This window comes from Varanus komodoensis, unplaced genomic scaffold (assembly GCF_004798865.1).
Source record: "Varanus komodoensis strain SLA01 unplaced genomic scaffold, ASM479886v1 scaffold58, whole genome shotgun sequence".
In the NCBI taxonomy this organism is placed as follows: domain Eukaryota; kingdom Metazoa; phylum Chordata; class Lepidosauria; order Squamata; family Varanidae; genus Varanus; species Varanus komodoensis.
In genome coordinates, this window is record NW_025336197.1 from 1020814 (window position 1) to 1038715 (window position 17902).

The window sequence follows — 17902 nt, forward strand, 5'->3', positions numbered from 1 at the left end:
CAGAATGGTACTCATTGCATCTCCAGGTAACATAACCCCTTTTTCATTTTTTCCCTTCTGCTATCATATATTTAAGTGCCATACTGGGAAATTCTAAATATAGTTTGAATACAAATTAATGGGCAGGTTAGCACTGTATAATAAGTAGGTCTGCTAGATGAAAAACAACTGGCCCATAGAGCAACTTAGTCCCTTAGATACGTGTGGTTTAAAGATATTGTTTTTAAGTACTGTGCGTCTTAGAGAATACAATATTTCATAATGAAGGGTAATAACATGTTTAAATGTTGTCTTTTCCAGGCACTAGATAATAAGTAGGCTAAGAACTGGAGTTAGTAGATATGGGAGAGGAGTGGATTTAAAACCTATTTTGGAGTAAGATATTTAATTTGAGAGTAAGGACAATAGTCTGCTCCAACTGTATGTGGGGGGTTTTAAAACATTTTTGCTTATTTACAGCATTTTTATCCTACCCTTCAGCTGAATGGATCCCAGAGCAGGTTACAGATCAGTGAATAACAAGAAAATACCATTCTTGCCTTCATGCTTACAATCCAAAACTACATGATCACAAAAAGAAATAAACAAAATGAACCTTCAGAAGAATTAAAATAGGCTAAAATGTACTTCGGAGTAAGTACTACTGAAGTGAATGGGGCTTACTTCTGAGAATACATATATGGTACTACACACCGAATATAATTAAAACAATATAAATTTTAAAAGCCACCCAATAAAACAACAAAACTAACTTAGTAGAAAAAAGTCCTTCAGCCCACTGAAAAGTCACCTGATTCACATTTCAATTTCTTTTTTTAAAAAAATAGCTTCCCATATCCACTTCCCATTAAGAAGTAAACATTTTTTCAGAAGATGAGGATAAAGCTCACCTGCTAGATTTAACTGGGGTTGAAAATCTAGAGAATGGGAACTACTACACAGAGTATCCTGTATATCTTAATTTGAATTCAGATAAGGCTGGAACTTAGAACAAGACTTCTTAATAAGAACTCAGGATCTGGAAAATAACTTGGGCTTAGTTCATTTTGGGTTTTAGGGGTAAAGTACAGCACTTTAATAAATCTGACAGCCAGTCTCAGCATTAGTGTAATATCTTGCTATTAGTTCTTACCCTTATAGACAGATACATGTGAAGTTTCTGCATAGAAAGAATATTCAAGGATAGTCCTAGACTCAGTGCATTAAGATGCCACAGCTGAAGGTTATTAATGCATGTATACGTAGGCAGATTATGCTTTTCTAGAAATACAGCCATAGCTGCCAATTCTATCTAAAAAGGGATTTTTGGCACTACTACTACATAGGAATTCAGAACCACACTTAGTCTATGGTGTGTGGCCCATCCAGAAATCAAGCAGAAATATTCCATCTTTTCCAGACTGAGTAATTTTATTCATCCTTACTCAGTCCATCACTGTCTCCAGACATCCACTCAGTGCTTCTATCACATTAACCAGAAGATAATTTAAAGTTTAGATTCTGCTACAGTAGTTTCAACTAGATTTTAAAAACTATATAATATAAACCTTGTAGAACCCCACACAAAAGGTGCTACAGGACTAGACTGTGCTTCCTAAAATTAATTTTTTGGATTTTGCTAGATGGAAGTGAAATTTCACAACTCCCAATCCAGGTGAGCAATCCGGAAACATATTAATATCCACTGAGAAGTCAACAGAAACAAAGAGATGCATACTCCCTATGTATGTCTTCCAGCATCAGTAAATAACTAAACCAAATAGTTAAAAAGGCAATTTCATTTACACTACTGGACTTGAAGTCATTGTGATATGGATATAGATAATCAGTTTCATCTAGGAATTTCTGGAATTGTCCAACCACCAACTGCTTGAAGGTGCCTTCCAAAAAGTAGACTGGAAACAGAAATTATCTAATAAATGGATTACTTCAATAAAACTACCTCAATTTCCTTCTTCATAGTGGCAACAATTCTGCTTTACTGAAGGAAGGCACTGATCACAGTCTGGACCAAACTGGCCAAGTTTATCTGGCTAGGTATGGCTATCCAGAAAGCACAAGTGTTAGCAGAATGTATGTGATTGGTCAGATATTTACAAGGACTTTTTCTGGATCCTCAAATGAAATAATATAAAACTTATTCAAACAATGACCCCCTTTGAATGGGATCTACAATGAATGTAGTTCAAGATGGAACAGAGATACTTTATCTGCAAAGATGTCTCCAGGTTCTTTTTGATTGTTTTTACCATCATATTCCATTACTATACAGACTGATACAGCAGAGACAAGACCATGTGGGTGCAACAATAAAATTCACCCAGATATTCAAAACTGATAATGTTTTATCCTCAAAACAACCCTAGAGATAGAGTGAGATAGAGTGACTGACCAAAGGTCAATCAGTTCACTTCATGGCTAGTATTCCAGATCTTAGCCTGACACTCTTAACAATTACACTAAACAGACTGGATTTCTTCCACTACAGTGTGGAAGTAGAGAGAGTGCTTACCAGTGCTTGGTTGGGTTCATGTTGATTTTTTTTTCTGTCACCATTATTTAAGCATTATCTCTCCTGCTTTATATTTTACCACTCCTTGAAATACTAAGATGAGATATGACCTTTATCAGAATAGTCTAGAATTGGTTGGTGATTCTGGGAACTGCTGGATCAATCAGCTACTGGGGACAGGGTATCTGAAATGACCTGTCATCCATGCAGGTGCTAGTTGTCATGGTTTAATGCACACTAAGTTGTAAACTCTGTATGTAATGGTTGTCCCCTATATCAAGTTGTCTTGTCTTAAAATAAATAAAACCAGCCCATGATCTGAAAAATGTTTTGAGTCTGTTGGACACTAAGACAGGAGCAGTACAGCTTTAAGCAACCCCCAGGAAAGAGGCCTCAGTGTGTATGTTGAAGGCCACCAGTCCACACTAAAAGAATTGGGGACCTCAGTACCATTATCAAGACAAGGCAACTGCTAGGCAATTGTTACACAAATAGAAGCCTTGTTCATATCTAGAATCAAGACCTAGATTTTTGCTAAGTTTTCGCACCCTCTCTGAAATGACCTTGACTTACAAAACAGAAGATGAGGGAGTTACTGAGCAGTCAACTTCACTTTCCAAAATTGCCTTAGCTGGAAGGAGGACTGTGTATAGGGATAGCCTTTAATGTTCTAATCAACGCACCTTCCCAGAGTCACTAAAAAGATGCATCCTTACCCCTTAACCACTTCATAATGCATTTTTCCAGACACACAGTACTTGGAAATGTATTCATGTTCTTGCTTAAAAATGAACAATCTTCTTCTGGCCTGAAATAAAAGATAGTCTAAAAGCAGTAATAACCGCTTCCCTTTACCTTTTCCTGACTTTGTCTATCACTCAGAGACCCACCTAACCCCCTGATCTCACCAGGAGAACCAAAAGGAATGATTGCTATACAACCATTCCACTGAAATTCATGTAAGACAAGAAGATACCATACTTGCCTTTTACTGACAGCTGGCATAGACCTGAGCTGAAGTAATAGCTCTAAATAGCTATCCATCCCAAACCAACTGCCTACTGCTTTTACAGGTGTTCAAATTCTTCAGCCAACCACTCTTAAAAAATTAACCTGTACAATGTGATAACATGCCATTCAACTTTCTCTCCCACAAACTTTGCTGCACACCCTATTACAAACAAGAACCTATTGGATGATACTTACTACTTCCCAGGTTTAGTGGAGGGAGGGATCTAGCTGTACTGTGAGTAGGTCAGAACCAGTTCAAGTTCCACCAGTATTTATGAATAAAATAGCACCGGTCATATAGAAATCCAGGGGTGGTTGAGGTGGGAGTTTGCTCATTTTTATCTTTGTGAAAACTCCATTTATTTCTGTGTTACACTTTTTGTTCTTTGATCCAAAAACAGTCTCATAGTTTTGCCTGGCATAATTCTGAGGAGTTTTTGAGAAGGGACTTTTGGACACCCAACCATATGTCTACTAAATTAATCCAAACTTATGTTTGTTAACATTCTTAAAGAATTTTCAAAGATTGCTGAGGAAAGACTTTAGATTCTTCCTCCCAAACCATTTTTTCTCTTCATTTCCTAAGTCTAGCTTTAATCATGCTTTCTACCAATTTACACGGGAAAGGAATTAGGCTGATGGGGCTATAATTACCAGCATCCCTTCTAAATACCTTTTAAAAAACAATATTGCATTGCTTACTTTCCAATCCTTCTGTAAGGAAGATTATTTTAGTGACAATGTTCACATTTTTGTTCAAACGTAAAACAATTACAGATTTGAGTTCTATAGGTATCTTCAGGTATCATTCAGACCTAGTGACTTGTTATCTTGTAATTTGACAGTTAGCCTTAGAGCATTTTCTCCTGCTACCTCTGTTATCTTTGTCTTTGCTCTTCCAATATCATTCCCCACAAAACTGGTACAGGAATGGCTATTTGTCTAACAGTGCCTGCAATGGTGCAAATAATTCAATGGGCTTCTACACTGTGTCCCTATCTTACTTCAATGCTTTTTTCAATTTCTTATCTGATGGCCTTTACTAGTTTGCATTTAAAGATTTTCTGCAATGTGGCCCTTCAATATTTTTAACCAATATTTGCCAGAGTTAGTGTTGCTGTTTATTTTCCTCATTTGTCCTCTACTATTAAGGGAACATTTTTACCATTCACAGCTCATTTAAATCTGCTAACTAACCACACTTATTCTTTTTCTGGGGCATATATTCCAGCTGTGTTTTGATTATAGTATATACTGGTTTTATGTAGTCTCCAGTAGATTTGACATTCTATTCTGATTTTCCATTTAAACTTCTCATTTTTGAGACCTGCTATTTTGAAATTAAACTTAACTACATTGAACTTCCTGGTCATCTTTTCTCTTAAATCTATTTTAACTATATACTGTTCTATTAAGCAGTTTAACAACATACCTGACTTATGTTATATCCTTGGCAAGATTAAAGTCCTGAACTGTCTCCTCTTATGCCTGTTAAAGGTTCAGCTTTACAGCTACTAAGTGGCCATAGGATGTGTCAGAATCCCAGTTCTGACACTGGAAATTTTTTCTGAAGTTGTAGCTGGACCCTAACCATGGAGCACCCTTCCTTGATGCTTCCAGCTGACAGAGTTCATTCCACTCCAGCTGCCGCTTCCACTCCAAAGTTGCAAGTGTAACATAACAAACCAGGAGGGGAAGTGTGAGGCTTTGCCAGGTTTTAAGAAATCCTAGTGGTGCCTCAGTCCCTCCGCCTCACAAGCAAAAGACACAGATGCAGGATTGTTTGCAGGATAGCTGAAACATAAAGGAAATCTTTGCCTTGGCACTTTCCCCATGCTCAGCTGGATACACATGATCATATGGGTTCAGTGTACAGCCACATATGATAATGCCCTAAATGACTTAGCATGAAATCTTATGCATATTCAGAAGCAAGCACCATTGAGTTCAATGGAGCTCAGTCTCAGGTAAGAAGCAGTATGATCTGGCCTAAATGCACAGTAAATGTAAGGGTATGTCATTCACTTTAGAATGTTTTCCTTTTAGGTGCCTCCATGATCTTTTTCTCCATCTCAAATCACCCACTGAGCTTTGGCTGGGAGGATGGTAGCATCCCCTCAGTACTAAATTATTTAGGGGCTTGGATATTCCCACCCATAGTGATTTTATTGGGGAACATATTACAATTTGGATTATTTTTGTTTTTAGTTTGTGTCCTCGAACATGCATCACAATATGATCTCCAATTCAATGTTCATTTTTATAGAAGTTCTACCCCAGAACAGCTGCAACCTACTACCTTACTGCTGAGTTTCTGATATGCCCACTATATCTATATTCTGTTTTAATACCAAGCACTCCAATTCACAATCTCCAATTGAGGGCCTCTCAAATCAGCACATAAAGATCTGTATGTTAAATCTATTTTCAAGTGTTCTTTGTATGTGGAATTTACAAACTGATCTGATGGATCTATCTGTTGCCAGACTTGACTCTTTTCTCACTTGACCTGAAACATTAATATCAGATCTGGTTTGGACAACTTGTGACTTACCATGTTTTGGCCTACAACTCCCATCAACCCAATAGTGAGTTCTTCACCCCTGATTTACATCCCTAAAGTATCTCTGGGCTGGATGTGGGTACTCCCCAGCTGCACCCTGCTCCCTGCTCCCAACTGGGCATAGACAGTAGGTGCCATAGGGTGAAAACAGGGAAGGTTATCAGCATAACATAGCATAACCAAAATCACTGCTGCGCTAGTGTGAAATTGAGGCTTAAGTCCCAAGGCCCACTGTTAAAAACAGTCCCCAAGGTACCATCTACAATAGAATGCCCAATAGCTTGTACTAATACAGGTTGCAACAGATCTCCATGGGTATTCATAGAACACAGCTGAAAAAACAATTGCTCCATATAAACAATATGATTTCAACATCACATTATCAGGAACCCAATACAAAAAGCAGAAAAGCAAGAAGCAATCAGGCTGTAAGAGTATTAAGCAAGTCATCTGAAGTTTCTTCCTTAATTGTATGTAAACTTTAAAAGAGCTCTTGAATATTTGTAATAACCAATTTAAAAAAGCAAATAACAGCAGCATCAGACTATTAGTTCATTAATCAAAGACATGAGAAATTCCACACTTTTAATGTTTTGTTTTTCTCCCAGCAACATACTGCTGCTAACAGTACTGCCTGCTAACAATGATAGGAGACTGTTTCAGGGTGATTAATTCAGATGAAGACTATCTGATTGGAACAGAGATTAACTGAAATGCATAATTGTAGATAGGATCCTACCAAAGGAGCATGGCTTTTCAGATCTTGAAGTTTGAGCAGAACTAACTCTTTCGCACTTGATTCAACAATCCTGTTTGCTGCAAGTATATAAATGTTTGCTGTGATGTATATCCATAAGAAGTCTGAAAAAGATGAACATCATCTAGTACTTTGTGACATATAGTGGATGCATTAGAGTACTATGATTGGTTGCAGTTACTGGTAAATATCCACTGCATGGATACTAATATGCACTGCACCTGCTAACTTTACAGAGTCCATGCAGCAGGCACTTGCAGTATCAAGTGTGAATTCACACACACCACACATGTAGTTGTATACTAAGACTTGAACCTAAGACAGACTGCCCCTTCTGCTTGTTATAAGCTAGTTCCTGTAAAATAAATAGTATGCTTTTGTTGACATTTTGACTTGCTTTGTTATCAAATGAAAAACAAAGCAATATTGAGAAAAGTACTCCAAAGCTGCTATCCTAAGTATACTTGTTGGACAGTAAAATCTGTTGAACTAAATGGAACTTAGTAGACATTTATATGATTGTTCTGTTATTGTACTTCCCTAAAACAGTTTGCATAAAATTTAGAAAGACATACTACTACCCTTACTTTTTCCCAATATTTACCCCTAGAGAAATACTTAAAACTGGTTAGCATTTCCCAAATGCATATTTAAATCTTTTGGTACTATCCATGTTCATGTTGGAGATTTCTCTGCCATTTTCATGGATTGGTTCAAAATACAAGTAATTGAAGGAAATGTGCCTCTTTCCAGTAAATACTTCATACAACAAATGTACATTTCTATTTTAAACAGAGGGAGGCATCCAATATAACTCAATCATATTATCTATTGTAGAGAAAGAGATTGTTTCTGAAATGAAAATATTCCTTAATAGACAATAATACTAATAAAATATTATCTATAAAATTGAATTTATTCATCTCTATTTTCACATTTTCCTAGACAAAAGACTTAACAAGACTACTCAAAATAAGCTGCTGTTGAGAACAGAAAACTAGATTGCCAGTTTCTACTTCCTTGGTCGCTTAAAGTTCAATGGTGGCCTTAATCTAATACAAGAGGTATTTGTTACCCATAACAGGTACATCATAATAATTACTTGGCACAGATGTATGTCCTGTACTGAAATGTACTGAATTTATACTGTAAAAAATGTACTTAATTTTTTTAAAAACATGCAATTATATGGCTAAAATCCTCTGAAATCCTTGAGTGATAAGAATCTAGACATTCCACTACTGCTCCTGTCCAGTGTGGCACTTTGCATTGATAACTAGAGTAATGTGCATGGAGTTTCTATTGCTATTCTGTGCTGGTGCACAGAATATAGACTGAAAAAAATCTGTTAAGTCAGGCGCTTAGATATCAGCCAAGTTAATAATTTAGGTATCTAGTTCTACAGGAATAACTAGCATAGTATTAACTACATATTTGTAGCAAATACACACGCATAGACAGGGCATAAACAAAGCTTATCTGTTGTACTGCCATAGGGATATCTGAAGTAAGTGAACATGGTGACACTCTGAAGTGCCGCATTATATACTAGCTATAAGTTAAACACTATGTTTTCACAAGCTATTATCCCTTAGAACCTGCAGTCATTATTAGTCCCTTAAATATAAAGCAAATGAGTGAGGGACAGGTAGAAATGATTTTTACAAGAAAAAAACTGCATAAAGATGCAAGAAAGCTGCAAACTACGTTAGATGTTTATCTATACACAAGAGACAGGTGTCGCACAAATGGGGGGGGGGGAATCATGAAGCCAAATGAGAAATTTTTAACTCCCAACGTCCATCTGTTAAATTTGAATTCATGCATAATTGATTATCCATGACAGATAAGTTCCTTTCTTTTTCCAGTATCCTAACACAGGTGTTTAAACGTTACAAGTTAAATCACCACTGTAAGGGAAAGGTATCTAAGAAACTATAAGAGAAAGATAAGAATTAACAAACAATAAAATGACATACCATTTAATAGAGGTGACCTAACTTTTTGAAATATCAAAACACATAGATATTAAATATTAATAAGCTATTCTGTTATTGTAATAATAAGGTTAAGTAAGCTTCTCCATACTAAAAAGAAAGGGAAGAAAAAAAGTAGGAATATCTGAAAGAGACACAGAGATGAGAAGCAAAGGCATAGGGAAAATGTGTCAACAATAAACAAGAGGAAATGAGAAAGAAGGAAAAGATGAAGGTGGAAACTAATCTCTGTGTGTCATTATGACTGCCAGAGTACTGGCAAAGAAGCAGCATCCTTTTATTTCAATTTTAATCATTTCTGAATTTTAATACCCTGTTCCTTTTGTAATTCTCCTGGCATTCCCCATATGCATCCACCCCAGCCAAAACACCAGTGTAAATTAAATGGCACACAAACCACACCACTGATGTAGTTCGCCCAATCAGGTGACCAAAAGCAGAAAAGGTAAGTCAGTTTAAAGTCCCTCTGGGCCACTAGCCAATTAACTGACTTAGTGTTTCTCACTTTCTTTAATTTTAAAAGAAGGCCACTGGTTAACATACATAGCTATTCAGAAAAATAAATAGATAAAGCAAGGCAGTAGTAATATAATAATCAGTGACCATCAGGGCCTGGAAAAATGAGTTTGCTCTCACTGGCACTAAGGCGCATCACATGATTATTTAATTACAGCTCTAATTTTTGTCTCATGGATGGCAACATATCAACAATTAATAGGGCAAATAGAGGAGACTGCAATTTTAAAGAGACAGGACCCATAAGTAAAACATTGACTGAAAATACAGTATAATAATTTGGGGGAAATTCTTTTCTCCATGCTATAGATAGTTTAAATTGTTATGCAACAATTATATACATGGGCTAATTATATCTTTTGTTATTAAAAGATTTTTAGCAAGTCTGTTTTGACAGAGAAATAACATTTTAAAACTATATTTTAAAGTGATTATATTGAAATAAAGTGGTCGGATTAAACATCATGCACCATTTCCTTTTCCTGAATGAATAGCTCTAATACAGCAGGTAATGAGATTACTACAAGTTCAATAGAAATTAAACTATATGGTTATTAAATGATCACACTTCAAATTGTGCCAAGGAAAGCATTACAACCTTTAGAGTACAAGTTCATGCCTTACACTGTCAGCCGCTAAACCAAGCCTCAGCCACAAAAAGAGCCAAAGACAGTCACACCTAAAACGCACTACACAATAGTCATGCAATAAGGTATTGAAGGTATGTATGAAAGTAACTTGGTCTCCACTCACAAAGGATGCAATCTTCTCACAATGTTGAAGTAGAAAATAAAATAAAATAAAATGCCCCAATGACTGTCATGCAGGATCAAGGAACAGGGCAAGCGTACAGATCTGAAGCAAACTAGGTCCCATCCGCCACTGTTCACCCACCTTCTGTAGGTGTGGTCAGGAGCCACCATAGTTTCTGTCTTTCTCTCATGAGTTAAACTCATGAGCCTGTGGCTGATGAAAACACATCTCAATGTGAATAATGTGCATATGAACGGTCAGCCTAAACTAATGAGTTTTAAGAGATTGGTGTATCTACTGTGATATACCATTATTTACAGCAGATTAGTTTGCCAGACAAGCTGTGCTTGTTCTTTATATCAAGTCCAGTAACTATTTTTCAATAGCAGTAGCTGGTCCAAAATGCTTTTCCCTTCAAAGAATCAAATTATGATTGCCTTGTTCAATTATACATATAGAAATTTCTAACTCACTTTTCAGTTTTGAAGCAGCTACCTGGAGGAGATTTGAGAACTACAGTGTTCAGCTTTTTTCGTAGTGATATAAGTAACAAAGTCCCAAATATATTTGTTGGGGAATTACTACAACTCTACAATGATTTATCCTCCTAAAGATGAAAAAACTACACAGTTGAGATTTTAGATCTAGGAATTCATTTACAAGGCATCCAGCAAATAAAATTTATAGATTTTGATGAGAGGACTCAGCTACTTACAAGTATGTTGTATGGACTCCTGTATTAATCAGCACACAAATATTAAAACTATTTAAACAACATACAAATTACAAACTATCAAAACAATCTTCCTGAAAATGATACATTCCTGCATTTATCTGATTTTTTACAACTAAAGACAAGCATTTCTGAGTTGCAAATGCTTGTTTATAATCTCAATAACAAAAAGGTCAAAAAGTAAAGAGGGTAAATTAATGGTGCAATTCTGTTGAATCTATCTAGAATAAGCCCCATGAAACTTACTTTAGGCATTAACTGAAGGCTTGTAATGCAAGCTTATGCATGTCTCTTCAAAAGTAAATTCAATTGCATTCAGTGAGATTATGCCTAGGGAAGTGCGCAGAACAGGAATGGAAGTAAGGATCTTTCCTTTCCCAGAAGTTGCAGGACTTCAGTTCTGATCAGCCTCAGTCAGCATGACCAAAGGCCAGGGATGAGATGAGTTGTAGTAGAGCATCATTTGGAGGGCCACAGATTCCCCAGCCTGATGTATATGATTGTAGCCGAAGCATCTACCTATATGCTTGTAGGAACTGAAGTAGTTCTAGGTTTTAATGGTACAAGGACAGTTAAAAATGTATATGTATAGGTGAGCTAATTAGAAACAGGGTAGTGGTAGGGAGAGGATGTGACAACGATAGCCAATAAAAGAAACAGAGGTCAATAGTCAATAGAGAAATAAAATAGAAACATTTATTTTTTTAATCATATGTATAAATGTTAAAACAATATGCTGCTCCAACAGCTTATTGAGCCACTTTCACTGACAGAGCCACAGATGCTAGTTAAGGTTAACATATTTATTTTATTTTGCTTCTTATCAGCAGCAATCCCATTTAAAAAGGTGATGACCCTGTATTAGATACACAGGATCATACAGATCTTATTGACTTGTGCTCATGTAAATGCTTTCAGAATAGTCATCATATATAAGTTATCTATCACTTTAACATAGCAATGTTGCTATGCTGCTTCATTTTCTGGGTAGGTTTACAGTACTTGAGTGATGCCACAAGTTACAGAATATCACATTCAAAAGAGCATTCTAAATTCTTCAGTGATAGAATGGAAACCACAGGAACAGGATTCTAAAGCTGGTGACAGTGAATTTTCAGAAATTAAACCAAAATTTTTAAACATAAAAGTTGGATGTCTGATTATTATGGAAAAGTTTTGCACATTTTAAAGCACAAAAACCTTCCACTATCATACATCATAGGCAGATTTTAAAAAATATATTTTGCTATTTGAAACACAAAAACTTCTTATAATAAGGTAAGATTTGTTTGTAGCAACTAAAGTTCTTCAATCCTAGCTATACTAACAACACAGATTTTCTAACCATTGAGAAATTTCTCAGCTCCAAGGAAAATCTTTTCACCTTCGTTTCTATTTCCATAATTATATCAACAATATTTTTGCAGTTATACAGCAGTGTTCTTTTCAACCCAGAGAACATTTCTTCAAATAAACTTGAGTTATGCCTCAAACCCCCCCTTGTGAAACCAACTTAGCAATAAACATTATCCCCAGTGGTATCCTGGCTCCCTTGGGAAGAAAGAGGAAAAGCAATCAAGGGATGTGCGTAACCTGTTTTAGGTGTTGTATTTAACCTGCCTGAAAATAAATTGCTTATATGAGCATCCGATATCACTAGGCACAGTATAGTATGCTATACTCCTTTCAAAGAACCCTAATAAATCCATAAAGATGTAAAATATAGCACCTGTTGATGGCAATGTTAAAAGTTGTTGCACACTCATAAAGAAAATCAGAGATCTCCACAGCAACCACCAGAATGATATGGGCCAAACCTTGGTATGTCAGGAAAAGAAATGTGCTCTGGATTAAAAACCATCAAGGGCATGCTATGGCATACATCAATTATAAACAGCACATTGAAAATTTGCAAGCCTGGAGCAATATTTTTCCATCTTATTGGTTATACACTGCCTTTCATTGGGAAATAATACTTTTGGAGAAAACTCTACATATGCTAGTTAGTCCTTCCCATTCTATAATGAATTATTGGAGGAGGTGGAGTGGGCTTTATACTAGGCACTGATAACTTAAAGTGATAAATATGCACCCATGGTGTATATGTAACAGATCTTACCATGTTTATATATAGATTCAGCTCAATAGCTGAATAGCTAGAATAATAGTCCCAACAATATTGAAAATGTAGATGACTATAAGACAGTCGCACAAGTTAGTCAAAAGATCTATCAATGTGTATTAATGCCTAACGACTTCAAGTCTCAAGAATGCAACATGACTTTGCCAGTAAAATTATGCTACAAGTCTAAAAAAATACTTTGGCATAACTTAATGTTGAGTCAGCCGAATGCAGTTGATCAATCAAGCATTGCCTCAATTGTCACAAATCAGATACCACTGAGAAGTATAGCCTACTATTAATATTTGTGAATAACTTTTTAAAAAGCAAACATGTTGCACAGACTGATGTGGTTCAGATAACATCAGGCATCCACCATGCAGAATTTTGCTATGTAGTCTAATTAGTGGGGCAGACTGTACTAATCTTTTTTGTGTATTCTCAAGGTTAGAATGCCAGTTAAATCAGTGCTAAAAGGTATTTACAATTCTAAAAAACAAACAAACGAAGTTGGTTTTACAACTTTTAAACACAGGACTTTCTTCAATAGACCTTTCAAACACTGATTTACTTTTACACTGCATGCTGCTACTTCTTTATTATTTTTGGATTTACTGGAAATAATGAGATTGGGATTGATAATACGCAAGATGAAAAGCAGACTTTACACATTCCAAAATTAAATTTAACTTATGCCGAAACATTTAATTTCTTTAACAATCAAATTTTGTAAGCTATAGAAACTTTGTCAGGAGTGAAGCTGTTGAAAATACACTAGACTTCATAGCGACAGATTTGCTGAACATTTTTTCCTTGCATACACATATGTGCTTTCAGTTATTAATAATATGCTTCTGCCCTTATCTTCAACAGCTCAAATAGACATTATGTGCAACTTGTTAGGCATATTACTCTTCAGAAACTGCATGTGAAGTTCACTGCATAAAATTATATACTGGATCTTTAAAACTGACTTAGTGCGCCACTGAAAACAACATGGAATCTTTCTTTAAGTTGTTCCTGGTCCAAATGATAAAACTTTTTTTTCATATGCTAACAAGGAAGACTCAGTTGCCATGGTTAATACTGCCAGGTAGATATTAAAATGGAGACAGAGCCATTATTTAGTAGAGACAGGGATATAAATATATGCACTCACTCACTTATAAACTGGTATTTACTTGAGGAAAGTAAGTAATATTTTTCCTTCGATTGCTGTTCTGTCAGCTTAATGCAATGTAAATAAAGAGTAGGTGCATGATGACTTTAAGTCAAAAGTGTTGATTCCAGAAAGAGAACAGATTATTGAAGTCCGTGCCCATTATGGCAAATGCAAATTTATACTTGGTAGAAAATACACCAGTGTTCTAGGTATAACATTTGTATTAATGAGCTTGACATCAGAAACAGCAACAAAAATAATACAACTTATATCAAAAGGATTCATTTTAGCAACCTCTCATAATTTAACAAAGTAAAGTGTTGCTGATGGTCTTCAACCATTGCCTACTTTTTTATGTATAATACCATAAAGCTTGCACAGTAAGATTTTTCTTCTAGAAGCTTCCATATTATTAATTATTGCACTAATATAAAATATATTCTGGCATATTACTGAGGTTAGAAAGTGAAAGGAGGAGGCCCAGATGCCTTGTTGTCCAGGTGGCCAATTGTGTCTTAAAAACAAGCAATTTTTGAACCCTATGCAGGGTTAGTGCCTAAATTAGTTGGCGCTAGCAGTTAGAAACTTGAAACATTTTGCAAGACCTGAATGTAATCTCCATCAGGCATCTTTAATGAAGTTTTCAAGTCATGCACTGTATCTATTAGCATAAAGTACAATTGCTTTTCAAAGACATATTTTTAACATTAAGAGTATTAAATAAACTTGAACACGGTAGACCCTAAAAGCATGTGTTTTACAAATCACCTAGTTATTCGAGGAATACTATCTTTGTTAACAGTTTCTAATATGGGTGCGTGAAAATACTTTTATTATAATATATATTAATCACATTAAGACCCTGCCCAAGTTTACCCACAAGCTGAACGTTACATAAAAGAACAAACTCATACTTTTGTGGCCTTGTGTTTTATTTTTTACAAAGTCTGCCAAAATTGTTCTTTTAAGAAATTAGAACAAGTTAATATAGTTAGCAACTCTTTTTAAAAAAAAAGCACTTTGAAGCATTTAGAAACTGAAACTGTACATATTTAATGACCTCCCAAGTTATATAAATGCAGCAATTTTATATGTTAAATACAAGGACTTCTTTGGTTTACAGGTGAACACCTGTCATTAGGAACTTTACATTGCAAAATCACAGTAACATTTTGCATCATATTTTCCTTAATAGCATCAATAATTATAAGATATCCTCTAATAATATGGAACAGGTGGGTGTCAGCTGATCTGTACAGGCCTATAACACAGACCATAACCTGGAATGCCAAAATAATATTCCTGTTTATTCCTGTTTAGAATCTGAATATGGTGGTATATTTTCTTCATCAATGTACTCTTACTGAATGTAGGGTGATTTTACTCACATGGTATAATCCTGAACTTATTCTTCTAGTTAAACTGGGTAAACTTAGGAAGTGCCCTCTAAATAGTTACTAAGCAGTTTAAAAGATAAATGGTAAAGCATATGAGACTGGAAGTTCCCTTTTGGCCCTAGGAACTAAATTCATTCCATTTACATGCTTTAGCTCTTATAAATTCATTTTAATACAAAGAACTATTATTTAGTGCAAATTTTAATTTCTGAGAAAAAGAGAAGGAATGAAGTTAATGCAAAAATAACCATAGTAGTGTTCAATGTGTGTGTTTTTTTACTTCTTTATTAGGCCATGTGCTTCGGAATCTTTTTTACTTATTAGCTATGTGGTTGCAGTAGATCACACAATGATTTTATTTGGATATGTGAAAACACAGTTCATATAGCTATATATGTGAATACAGATTTAAGCTTTCTTATATCTCTTACGTTTTCTATTTTGTGTATGTATTATTGCTCCTAATTGATAAGTGGTGTATCCAAAACACAAAGGAATGCTGGAATAGATTTGAAAAGCAAGGTTTGTAATATGCCTGTGCTTATTAAGCTATATTCATGCATCTGTGCAATATGTATATGGTTTCCTATTTAAAACAATGGCACAAATTAAGATTCCTCTAAACTGGTGATTGTTGTAAACACTCTTAAAAAGACAGCGAAATATCCCATCAATTCCTTTTGCCAACTAAACTTGGAATTTTACACCTACTCTAACCTTTCTTAACAATGTGAGAAAAACAGAGTAAATATATTAAATTTGTTTCACAACAGATGCTTAGGTTGTTAATATTTAAGATGTCTATTCATGCTATTCCTGTCTGCACATTTGTCAAAATGTAAGCTTGAATGCTAATGTTTGCCAGCAAACTGAAGCAGACAAGTATATGAATATAATAGACCAAAATACCACTCAGGAGAAATGAAGGGTGCCTTCTAAATCGTATCCTTTAGTCACACAAAGAGTAGAATAAAAAGATCTATTACTACATCATAACCTTTAAACTTAGAATTTATTTACTCTGAAATTGTGGATACTTTAAGATCAACAAATTCATTATTTAAGCTGCCCAGAACTGTTATGTTTAACCTGATCTGTCAAATGAAATGAGGATAAACATTCATAATCATAGCCTTGACCAAGGCAAAGGACTTCTGTCACTGAAGCTGAAACTTTTAGCTCACCACAAGCTAGTTGCCTAAAAAGTAAGCTTTATGAGCAAGCACACTGAATTACAGCTCGGATTCTAAAATATCCCTTTCCTAACGTATCACAATTTAAGAATATATGCCTGAACGGGCTTTGGTTCCGTGTCGCCGGATTCCTCCTGAAAGAAGGACCCCCCCCCCAAGGGCGGGACTTCGGTGTGACACTTGCACGAAGGTGTAGGCGATGCAGCCGGCCCTGCAGAGGAGCCCTCCCAGCGCAAGCTTCGCCACAGGTTAATATTCCAAAGGAAACGGCATTTCCTCTTTAGCTCCTTTGATGCCGTTGCAGGGACCACCCAGTTCTCAAAAAACAACAGGATTCCGCCAGGGAAAGGCGAAAGGAGGACCTCACGCGGAGGCAGCGTGCTACACCTGTGTGGGGAGCCGCCTCTTTAGGGTCACCCGCAGGCCAACTGACCCCCCCACAAAGACACCCCTCCCCAGGTGCGAAGAAGTCTGCCCTTCCCGCCCAGAAGCGCCCCGAGTTGACCTCTTCCCGCTCCTGCATTTGCCACCCTCTCCCTCCACCCCATAGCAACGCGCAAGACGAAGCCTTTTAAAATTCCCTCACTTTCTTCACGCCGCGGCTGAAGAGCGAAGCGTGTCGTCGCCTTGCCCCCCCCCCCCCCCCCGGCCCGTGCAAAGCCGCCTTCCTCCTCCATCTCCCGCAAGCATCCCACAGGCGACAGGGCAACCTCGCCGTTTCTTCTCTCTGTCCCTCGCCCCCCCACCCACCCCCCTGCCCCAGCCACGGAACTTGAAACTTTCTGCAGCACTCAGCCAGTCTGGGGTTGAAGTTGAGCCAAACTTTCCAGGTACCTCGTCCGCAACTTTCTGTTGCATGTGGTGCAAGCCGGGGGCAGCTCAGGGGAGCAGGTGCCTGCCTCTGCCGCCGCGCTCGTGGAACTTCACGGTTGCCACCAAAAAGGAAAAGGGCCAGCCTGGTTTCCTATTCAATACAGAAATAAATGCCTACCCAAACCTAGCTCCTTTTGAATCAATAGCAACGCCTGCTTTCCTCACCATTTCCCAGCCAGCCGCTCGCCAAGGCGGACAATTCACCCTTAGTTAGCAAGGTACAAAAGATACACTCAGGAGGATGCGGAAATAAATAAACAAACAAATAAGAGGAAAATGAGATGTTCGGGTGTGGGGCTGAGGGAAAGGAAAG

The 17902-nt window shown here is 36.6% G+C and overlaps 1 protein-coding gene across 2 annotated transcripts in view; it reads right to left on the reverse strand.

Annotated features, from left to right (window-relative positions):
- Positions 1–17902, reverse strand: part of SATB1 (SATB homeobox 1) — a 129504-nt gene that overhangs the window by 111012 nt on the left and 590 nt on the right. The gene's annotated exons all lie outside the window — the stretch shown is intronic.